The sequence below is a fragment of the Capricornis sumatraensis genome, chromosome 8 (genome assembly GCF_032405125.1).
Source record: "Capricornis sumatraensis isolate serow.1 chromosome 8, serow.2, whole genome shotgun sequence".
Taxonomy (NCBI): Eukaryota; Metazoa; Chordata; class Mammalia; order Artiodactyla; family Bovidae; genus Capricornis; species Capricornis sumatraensis.
In genome coordinates, this window is record NC_091076.1 from 56,839,475 (window position 1) to 56,851,845 (window position 12,371).

A 12,371-nucleotide genomic window follows, 5' to 3' on the forward strand; every position below is an offset into this window, starting at 1 on the left:
TTCCAGTAGACATATAAAATTCATTTAGTAGCACTATACAGATCCCAGTGTGAAAGGAATACTCAGAATACAGTGAGACTATTCCTTCTTGTAATGTATATATTTTTCCTATTACTGCCAAGTCTGGTTTATCTTTTTAAACTACACATTCATACAGCTGGCTCATAATAATCAATTTCCTTTCCACTCTTCTTTCACATTTTAAATACATAAACTCTACCAAGTGACAGCTCTCTTCCTCTACCTGTGTAATTGATCACTAACTAACATGAAAGACTTCACACTAATTTCTGCTGAGTTTCATCATGTTACTCTCTTGAAATGTATTAGGCTATGCAGAAACACTAGCTTAAGTTTTTCTTAGGTTTACTAAGCTGACTATATCTTTTGATGAACTGATCCTTAGTGAATTGTTTTCCTTCCATCTACAGGAAATGTTTTCCTCTTTTATTAACCTTTCCACAGAGCATACTGTATTGGCTTCTCCATCTGAATCCCACTTTTGCTCACTTGGATTATATCATCCATTCATTGAACAAAGGTTTATCAAAGGCCAACTCTGTGCCCAGAGTCACGCTGGTCACTGGATACAAAGAGATAAACAAACAAACATGGTCTTGACCTCGTGGAACTTATGGTGTGATACTCAGAGCTTTATAATTTTGGTAGACTTGATATTATCCCTATAATTTTTGGTTTTATACAGTCAGAATTTATTTTTTTTAAATATAACCATCTTCATAAAGGAAAAATAGCAAAATGTTAACTGTAGAATCTAGATGGTGGATAGATGTACATTCTATTTCACTGTACATTTCTTTCTACTTTTCTAAATATTGGAAATTTTTCATGGTAAAATTTTGGGGAAAAAATCCTTGCCTATCTTTCACAAGCTTTATTTCTTTTATAACCCTCAAGCATGGTATTGTACAAATCCCTTTTTAAAGCTCTTTAGATAGCTTTTATTGATTTTATGAATGTCCAAGTATCGCTGCCTTGATCTCCCAGGATTCCTGGGAGAAGAAGTCACATAATATCAATAGAAAGAACACTCACAGTGAAGATTACTGAAACACAGAACTCAGCACCTCCTGGCTCTGTGCACACTGACAACATCACTTTAATTCTCTAAGCCTTGATTTTTCTCATCCCTTAAATGGGATAATGTTCACACCCTAACTTGTTGTCAATTAGAATATTTAAAATACATTTGCCCCTCTTCCACTACTTTCTCTGCTTAGCCACCTTGGACATAACCATTATTTGCTTCCTTACAAATCTGAATTAAGCAATTAATGCCCATTCGTGTTTTCTTTCTTTCTTTAAATTTTGAAGAAGAAGATTCTTAGAAACTCACATCTGTAATGTATCATTAGATATTTTTGTCTAGCAAATAATATGTCGAAGAAGTGAATTCATCTATCACCTTCAAGTTTATTTTTGTTCAGGTATAGGATTGATATTAAAGAAATGCCATTCATACCCAAAGCGGGTGGTCTGAAACTGCTGCTACCTTGTAAAACTTACTGCCAATGGCTGTCTTAGTTCAGAATGTTTATACTATTGCTTGTGTTTCGATTCCTCTGTCTACAGCGTTAGCTTTTCTTTCTGAGACTACAAAAGACTTGCACTTCTTCAGACTGAGCTCAATGTCACATCCTCTAGTGAAAGCTTCCTGAATCCCTTTCTCCAGCTACTACTCATGATGTTTCGACTGTATCGTGTCATATCTTGAAATACCTTACATCAGTTAATACTAGATGGTCAGCACCATGTAGCCAGAGGAAAGCACTCTTTTTCTGGATCCAAGTTATAGGATTGGGAACAGGCAGTAGGAATTTGTTAGAGATGAATGCTTGTGAGGAAAAATGACTAGAGTCCATTGTCCTTGGGCATCAGATTTCATCCCCTAAGAAATGAGAGAGATATCCATAAATCTTAAAAAGCATATTTGAACACCAAAATGCTATGATTCTTGGACTTTGTATTGTTGTTTAGTCACTAAGTTATGCCCAAGTCTTTGCAACCCCATGGACTGCAGCATGCCAGACTTTCCTGTTCTTCACCATCTCCCAGAGTTTGCTCAAACTCGTGTCCATTGAGTCAGTGATGCCATTCAATTATCTCATCCTGTGTCGCCCCCTTCCTCTCCCACCTTCAATCTTTCCCATCATCAGTGTTTTTTCCTATGAGTCTGCTCTTCGCATTAGATGGCCAAAATATTGGAGCTTCATATTATGTTACTCAAATGCAGTAGACATTTTCTTAATTCAAGTATTAATCTTAATGCCAGAGCTTTCTGTATGGTCAGAAGCTTCTTGATATTTAAGCAACTGGGATTTGGATATGCATACAGCCCCTTTCTCTGACTCTTTGCCTGTAATTTCATCAAGGTTATGACTGAATTGATGTATTTACAACTCCTGACATACCCCTCACTCCAAAGAGATAAATATCTTCTCATCATCGCCTTAACCTCCATCTTCCTGGTTACCTGCATCAGAACACTTCTTCTGTCTTGTGTCCTAACTCTGAAGAAGGTTGCGTGGATTCACGTATCCTGAAGGCTGTTGTGTCTCTACAGAAGTATTACAATGATGTTGACTTTCTGAACCTCAGACCCTTTAATCCTCCAACTGTTGCTGTGCCCAGCTGCTTGGGAAACATTTAAATTTTAGTCTAAGATACTGTGAGTTCTCACTCATTATTGGGGAGAGTCAGCAACATTCAGTAAGAAGGAGGAAGCATGTCATTAAGGTTTAAAATCTCATATTTCATTCCTCTCTCCTCACTTTTAAATTCCAGCCATGCCGAACATACCAAATATTCTCAATACTCTACACTGTCATTCTTTTCCTCTACTTCTCACATTCTTTAAATCCTCTCTACCTTCTTTGTCTGCTAAAGCAGAGTCATACTCTGTGTCTCATCTAAAAATACCAACTCCTACAAAAGTCTGCTGATTCTCCTATTGTAACACTTGATACTCTCTTTGGCAATTATTTGATTATACATATGTTCTCTTCACTTACCTATACATTTCATGGAAGAAGATACCATCTTTCTTATTTATTGTTTTATCACTAAAGCTCACTAAAGTGCCTGACAGGAGTACATTGCTGCTGTATCTACTGAATGAATTAATGAATCTAGGAGACCCTGCTCTCATAGGAGCTGAAATGTTATGGGATACAAAAGATAAGCACACAAATAAGCAGTATATTCATGCCTACTGTTTGCACTTCCCAAGTAATCTGTGTAGTTAGCATTGTTTCTCCTATTTCCACAAAGGAAATTTTAGACTTAGAAGATGTGTCACTTACCAAGATGACTGTACAGGTAGAAAGTGGCCAAGCAAGGAGTTGTACTCTAGTCTTCAATAGCAAAGTAAGTGTCCCCTATATAATGTTGCAGCAATATATATGAGGCAAGTGTTACAAAATCTACTGCATTTTATAAATCGGAGAATTCACTTCTAAATGAGATGATATTTGAACTTGAACCCAAAAGATAAATAAGCTTTTTTCTTAAAGAATTATTTTCAATTATGAAAACATGATCAAAGAACCCCTATGTGTTATAATAAATTCAATGAATACAGACATATTTAATACAAAAGTCAAGGTTCACCTCACTTTTGCTTTAAATACATTCCTAAGAAATAACAATCGCAAACCATATCCATGTATATAAACATGACATATTGGTTTTGTTTTAAAAGAAATCACACTATGACTACTGTTCTGCAGATTTTTTTTTTTTTTTACTTCACTGCCACTTAGACAAACTTCTATCTGACATATTTATTCTTATCTACTGCACTTTTAACTACTGCATTTCAGTTTTTTGGGTAGGTATTTTCAATAATTTTCTTAATCAATCTGCCTTTTAGATGACTTTTTGTTTCTCCTCTAAAAATATTTCTGCAATAATACTCTTGTATACACATCTCCTAAATTTCATTAAAGATTTTTTTCTCCATCAGTTCCTAAAAATAGAATTTCTTGTGTCATGTGTTACATACCTTTCAAATTTTGAACAAAACTGACAAAAATGCAGAGAATGTGAAAAATGGGACAGCAAAAAAAAAAAATCAAGCTAGGGAAAGTCACATAAATAAAGGTACTGAGAAGCATAAGTCACAATGCTTTATTTCTCCCAAGAAGTTTCAGCATTTTGTCCATTTGTGTGAGCTCAAATGACAAATTCCAGCTCCTGGCAAGTGATCACAAGTTATTTGTCAGTCTTTCTTTATCCTCCTCCTTTCTCTTCAGGGATGAAGTCCTCCGAGGTTAAACACTCTCATAAGTAATCTTACCAGTATAACTCCTGTTTGCTGCCCATTATTTTTTAATCTCAAAGACTCCTTACCACACACAGACTCTCATTGTGCTATGCACACTTTCTAGATGAAACCAAAGACTTAATTCAACTGTAGTCAAAGAAAAATAATTCTGTACAATTTTACATACATACACACACTAACAGTCCACATTTCAGCAACTGAAACTTAAAGTTGAGTGATCATGACACGAAACGCTTTTAAAAGCTGTCCCTTTGCCTTCAGTTTTATTAAAAGCACAGATGTGCAGTCAAACTTAATGGTGTTTACTTGGAAACACACAATGTTTACCCTTGGAAATGCATATCTCACCTTACCATGAACAAAAGGGCATTGTAACTTCATGTAGTCTGACTGCCTGCTTAAATTTAGGTCTGCACTCAAATGAGAAAAGTGCTTAAGTATCAGTCATCTTGGAACCCAAAGGACTTATTCACTGAGCATGTGGGGCTCTATTCATACATGATTTATGTCTTTGCATGTAAGGGAGTGGGGGCTGCTTGTGTGTTGCTCAGAGAACCATCAACTGCCTCTTCTGAGTAGTTTATATAATATCAATATTTATCAAAGTAAGCCAGGAATTGTAACATACTCTCAGAATTTTAAATACTACCTTTATATTAATAGTTCCTTCACCCATAGAAGGGAGCACAACAAATTAAAAAGGTTGTGCAAATCTAAAGTGGTTCTCTTCATCTCTGGTGCTTTTGATGCAATGTGAAGCATTGGCTGAAATTGCTGATTTCTGTCATGGACATTGCTCATGACTAACACATAGCAGGTCTTTAAAAATGTATTTGTGGAGTAAACAGAAATAAGCAAACATTGCTGTCACTTTTCACAAAGGAAAAAGAGGTTTGCTCACTGACTGTATTCTTTTAAGATATATTAATTGAGTAACCACTAGGCGTTTTAACCTTGAGTGACACAATTATTATTTGAAATGATCTTCTAGCCATATGTGTAAATAATAAAAGATATAACAATGAAAAGCTCTGTATTCTCAACTAAAGGTTAAATAAAAGCATTCTGGAGATCCAAAAGAAGGATCAATTAATTCTTCACAGAGAAGTTTAGAAATGATTAAGTTTGTAGGAGTTCAACAAGCTTGTGGTGAATGGAAAAGGGAATTTTAGGAAGAAGTGATGTCACAAACAAAAGAAACATAAAAGACCTTCAGATTGCAGAAATGGGATGTGTTGCTATGCATAATTGGATAACTTGTCAGTAATGATAGATAAATCTGAAACTTTTCTGTTAGAATTGAATTGCAAAAGGCTTTATACACTCAACCAGTGAGGTATTAACTTCTTTTGAAATCAAGAGAAGACCCTCATAAAATTTTAAGGACATGGCATAATTAGATGACCCTTAGTGATGTATCTACATACCATCTGGTGAAGAAGGACAGAGAGGGGATTACAAATAGAGCCGCACTTGTTTATCAACTCTAGTAGTGTCTCTATGGAGTGCTACTTTGAGAAGGACTTCAGGAAAGCATCTGGACTCAATAGAAAAGTCTACAGTAATGAAAAAATAAGCTTGTCATTCATATAAGAAAGGAAAGAAGAGAAGGAGGTAGACAGCATAAGTTAAGCATTTGCCATCCCTGAATTAGTAGGATGTTGGGAAAGTTTAAGCAAGAGATCCTCAGTTCAGTTAAGTCGCTCAGTCATATCTGACTCTTTGTGACCTCATGGACTACAGCACACCAGGCTTCCCTGTCCATCACCAGCTTCTGGAGCTTGCTCAAACTCATGTCTATCAAGTTGGAAATGCCATCCAACCATCTTATCTTCTGCTGTCCCCTTCTCATGCCTTCAATCTTTCCCAGCATCAGGGTCTTTGCCAATGAGTTGGCTCTTTGCATCAGGTGGCCAAAGTATTGGAGCTTCAGCTTCAGAATCAGTCCTTCCAATGAATATTCAGGACTGATTTCCTTTAGGATTGACTTGTTTGATCTGCTTGCCATCCAAGGGGCTCTCAAGAGTCTTCTCCAAAGCCATTGCTCAAATGCATCAATTCTTCGGTGCTCAGCTTTCTTTATGGTCCAACTCTCACATCCACACATGACTACTGCAAAAACCATACTAGGCCATAGAGAGATCCTAGGTCCTAACTTATGATGATTTCAATGTGTAACTGAAAGATGATGGGAGCATATTTAAATATTTCATACTACATATAGTTAATTCATTAAATATTCTAATGATATTATAGGCTTAGTAGACACAGATATGTACTCTTGCACATAGAGGACTTGAATCATTTGAGTTTAAGATAAAAGAACAGAGGATGACTTTATAAAGTTCATAGTTTTAGACGGAATGCAGAGGAAAGCAATCATCATTAATTAAGAAAAGAAATAGAGAGGTAGTCCCAAGATGGAGGAGGAATATGACAGGGAGACCACTTTCTCCCCCACAAATTCATCAAAAGATTATTTGAATATTGAGCAACTTCCACAAAAGAGCTTCTGAATGCTGGTGGAGGACACCAGGCACCCAGAAAGGCAGCCCATTCTCTTCAAAAGGAGGTAGGATAAAAATATAAAAGATAAAAACAGAAGATTTAGGGATGGAGACCCATCCTGAGGAGGGAGTCTTGAAGGACAACTTTCCACACAGTAGGAAACCCTATCACAGGTGGGTCTGTGGGGAGTTTTGGAATCTCAGAGGGCAACATAACCGGGATCTATTCTAGATTTATGATCTTTGAATTTTGGTGTTTGTTATCAATTTTGTACCTTTAAGAATCTAATATTCAGTATACAATTTCACTTAGAGATTTGATTACTGGCTTGATGGCTCTCTCCCCTTTTGACTCTCCCTTTTCTCCTCCAGGTCACCTCTATCTCCTTCCTCTCTCTTCTCTTCTCTATTTTTTTTTTTTTGCAAGAATTCCTTATTTAATTATTATTACTGTTTCTTTCCAGATTGTATGCAAAATTTTAAACTTTCTTAGTAAGAATTGTCTCATAGGATACCAGATTGTCTCATAGGATATAAGATACACGTTGTATCTTATATTGGAGGGATGGGGATGGTGAGAAGACCTGATAGTGACAACGGAAAATCTAATCTGAGATCCCCTGTGTGACTATGCACCTCCAGGCAAGATTCCTAACCTTTTCAGTTTCATCATCTCCAAAGGAGTATAATGGGGCTGTTTCAGTTCAGTTCAGTTCATTTGCTCAGCCGTGTCCAGCTCCCTGAGATCCCATCCACCACTGTGCACCAGGCCATGAATCTCTCTGGGTGTTCCACGCTCTGGAGAACACCTAGGGAATTGATTACGGGCTAGACTGCTCTCTCCCCCTTTGACTCCCCCTCTTCTCCTCCTGGTCACCTCTATCTCCCTCCTCCCTCTTCTCTTTTCCATGTAACTGTGAATCTCTCTGAGTGTCACTTGCTATGAAGAATTGTTTCACCGTTAACCTAGATGTTTTATTATCTATACTGTTTGTATGTACTGTATGGCTTGATGCTACTGTAAGAGAAGGATTGATATTCAGAGGCAGAAGGCTTAACTCCAAAACTTGAGAACATTAGAGAACCCCTGATTCCAGGGAACATTATTAGACAAGAGCTCACCCAAAAGTCTCCATACCTACAGGTGAAAACAAGCTGCATCCAAAAGCCAGCAAGATCCAGTGTAAGACATACCATGTTAATTCTCCAGCAGAACAGGAACACAACCCTGAGCATTAAAAGACAGGCTGCCCAAAGCCACGCCAAACCCCCAAACTCACCACTGGACACTACACTGCACTCCAGAGAGAAAAGATCCAGTTCCACCAACCAGAACACAGATGCAAGCTCCTTCAACCAGGAAACCTTGACAAACCAATAGTCCAACCCCATCCACAGACCCCACAGTAAAGAGGAACCATGAGCTTACAGGCTACAGAAAGGGCACCCCCAAAACAGTAATCTAAGCAAAATTAAAAGGAAGAGAAATATTCAGCAGGTAAAGGAACATGGTAAATACCCACCAAAGCAAACAAAAGAGGAGGAGATAAGGAGTCTACCTGAAAAAGAATTCAGAAAAATGATAGTTAAGATGATAGAAAAATTTGGAAACAAAATGGAGTTACAGATAAATAGACTAGAGACAAGGATTGAGAAGATGCAAGAAATGTTTAACAAGGACCTAGAAGAAATAAAGAAGAGTCAATATATAATGAATAATGTAATAATGGAGATCAAAGCACTCTGGAGGGAACCAACAGTAGACTAATTGAGGCAGAAGAGAGGATAGGTGAGGTGGAAGATAGAATGGTGGAAATAAATGAAGCAGAGAGAAAAAAAAAAAGAATGAAAAGAAATGAGGATAACTTCAGAGACCTCTGTGACAGTGTTAAACACCCCAACATTCAAATCATAGGTGTCACAGAAGACGAAGACAAAAAGAAAGGCCATGAGAAAATACTTGAGGAGATAATAGTTGAAAACTTCCCTAAAATGGGGAAGGAAGTAGCCACCCATGTCCAAGAAACCCATAGAGTCCCAAACAGGATAAACCCAAGGCAAAACACCCCAAGGCACATATTAATCAAACTAACAAAGCAAATATTAAAAGCAGTAAGGGAAAAGCAACAAATAACACACAAGGAATAAAGATAACAGCTGGTCTTTCTTTCTTTTTTTTTTTTTTTTCATCTTTGAAAGTGTTTAATCAGAGACTGGCAAACCACTTGATATAAATATTGTAGAGACATTAGATGACCTCAGAGTCCCTCATAATAAGGCAAGGCCTTATCTTTTTCCTTAACTACCAAAGAGGAAGTAAATAAAGGAACTCCTATATAAAGCAAGGGAGAATTTAATCAGATATTCCATACTAAAATTATTTCCATGAAGGAAAATGAATGTGGTGTATAGGATGAAGCTCAGGACTTGCAGTTAGGACATCTGTCAGGATCTGTCAACCTGCTGAGTTGCTTTCTCTCCTTCTACTCTCTGGGTCTTTTTGTCTTTACCTAGCAAATTAAAGTATGGGATCAGATCAGCTCTAAGTTTCCTGGTGCTTGGAACTTTGTTTGGGAGTTCATAATTGATCAGAAAATAAAGTTCAAACATCTGTATGTGGATAAACATATGCAGATTCATGGTGAGAGAGTAAAACCCACAGAACTTTCCATGGTATACATGCCATTCAGTTCAGTTCAGTGCAGTTCAGTTGCTCAGTCGTGTCTGACTCTTTGCGACCCCATGAATCGCAGCACGCCAGGCCTCCCTGTCCATCACCATCTCCAGGAGTTCACTCAGACTCATGTCCATCGAGTCCATGATGCCATCCAGCCATCTCATCCTCTGTCATCCCCTTCTCCTCCTGCCCCTAATATCTCCCAACATCAGAGTCTTTTCCAATGAGTCAGTTCTTCGCATGAGGTGTCCAAAGTACTGGAGCTTCAGCTTTAGCATCATTCCTTCCAAAGAAATCCCAGGGTTGATCTCCTTCAGAATGGACTGGTTGGATCTCCTTGCAGTCCAAGGGACACTCAAGAGTCTTCTCCAACACCACAGTTCTAAAGCATCAATTCTTCGGCACTCAGCCTTCTTCACAGTCCAACTCTCACATCCATACATGACCACAGGAAAAAGTATAGCCTTGACTAGACGGACCTTAGTCGGCAAAGTAATGTCTCTGCTTTTGAATATACTATCTAGGTTGGTCATAACTTTTCTTCCAAGGAGTAAGCATCTTTTAATTTCATGGCTGCAGTCACCATCTACAGTGATTTTGGAGCCCAGAAAAATAAAGTGTGACACTGTTTCTACTGTTTCCCCATCTATTTCCCATGAAGTGATGGGACTAGAAGCCATGATCTTCATTTTCTGAATGTTGAGCTTGAAGCGAACGTTTTCACTCTCCTCTTTCACTTTCATTAAGAGGCTTTTTAGCTCCTCTTCACTTTCTGCCATATTCATTTACATTCCTGGCTAAGAAAAGTGCATATTTGGGAAGGAAGTAGGAGAAGGAGTCTTAAAACCTTCTGCATCAATAGTGCTCAATTTGCTATGGAAGCCTGTTCACAAAATGTGGCTCTTTTTTAGTAGCTTGTGCTTCTGGTCAGAGTAAAGAGAGGGTCTGTGTTTTAAATTCCCAAGAACCCTTGCTTCTGTGGGCTAGGAAGATACTCCTGCTTCCATTTATGCTAAGACTGCCATAACGGACTACCACAGATTGAGTTCCTCAAAGAACAGAAATGTATTGTCTCATAGCTCTGTAGGCAAGAAGTCCAAGATCAAGGTGTCTGCAGGACCAGTTCATTCTCAGGCCTGTGAGAGAAGAATCTGTTTCAAGCTTCTCCTCTTGGCTTGTAGGCGACCATCTTTCTTCTATATCTCTTCATGTTGTCTTCCCTCTACGTGTATTTCTGTGTCCAAATTTCCCCTTTTTTTAATGTTTTTTTTTTAATTTTTATTTTTACTTTACTTTACAATACTGTATTGGTTTTGCCATACATTGACATGAATCCACCATGGGTGTATGTGAGTTCCCAAACATGAACCCCCCTTCCACCTCCCACCCCATATCATCTCTCTGGATCATCCCTGTGCACCAGCCCCAAGCATCCTGTATCCTGCATCAAACATAGACTGGCGATTCATTTCTTACATGATAGTATACATGTTTCAATGCCATTCTCCCAAATAATCCCACCCTCTCCCTCTCCCTCAGAGTCCAAAAGTCCACTCTACACATCTGTGTCTCTTTTGCTGTCTCGTATACAAGGTCATCATTACCATCTTTCTAAATTCCATATATATGTGTTAGTATACTGTATTGGTGTTTTTCTTTCTGGCTTACTTCACTCTGTATAATTGGCTCCAGTTCAATAGAAATTTTTTCAGGCCAGAAAGGAATGGCAGGACATACTGAAAGGGATGGAAGAGAAAAACCTACAACCAAGATTACTCTATCCAGCAAGGTTCTCATTCAGATATGAAGAAGAAATCAAAAGCTTTACAGACAAGTGAAAGCTGAGAAAATTCAGCACCACCAAACAAGCTCCTTAACAATTGCTAAAGAATCTTCTTTAGACTGGAAGAACAGAAAATGTTATAAAATTGAACCCAAACCAACAAAGTAAATGGTAATGGGATCATACTTATCAATAATTACCTCAAATGTAAATGGGTTAAATGCCCCAACCAAAAGACAAAGACTGGCCAAATAGATACAAAAACAAGACCTCTATATATGCAGTCTACAAGAGACCTGCCTCAAACCAAGGGACACATACAGACTGAAAGTGAAGAAATGAAGAGCTGGAAAAAGGTATTTCATGCAAATGGAGACCAAAGAAAGCAGGAGTAGCAATATTTATATCAGGTAAAATAGACTTTGAAATAAAGACCATGAAAAGAGAAAAAAGAAAGACACTACATAATGATCAAAGGATCAATTCAAGAAGAAGAGATAACAATTATAAATATATAGGCACCCAACATAGAAGCACCTCAATATGTAAGGCAAATGCTAGCAAATATGAAAGGGGAAATTAACAGTAACACAATAATAGTGGGGAATTTTAGTACCCCACTCACACATATAGATAGATCAACCAAACAGAAAATTAGCAAGAAAACATAAGCTTTACATGATACAATAGTCCAGTTAGACCTAATTGATATCTATAGGGCATTTCACCCCAAAATAATAAATTTCACCTTTTTCTCCAGTACATACGGAACATTCTACAGTATATTTCATATTCTGGGCCATAAATCTAGCCTTGGTAAATTCAAACAAGTTGAAATCATTTCAATCATCTTTTCTGATCACAATGTGGTAAGATTAACTGTCAACTACAGGGAAATAATAAAAACATATGGAGGCTAAACAACATGCTTCTTTGTTTAATATGCATTTATTTATTTTAATTGGAGGTTAATTACTTTACAATATTGTATTGGTTTTGCCATACTTCAACATGAATCTGCCACAGGTATACACGTGTTCCCCATCCTGAACCCCCCTCCCTCCTCCCTCCCCATACTATCCCTCTGGGTCATCTCAG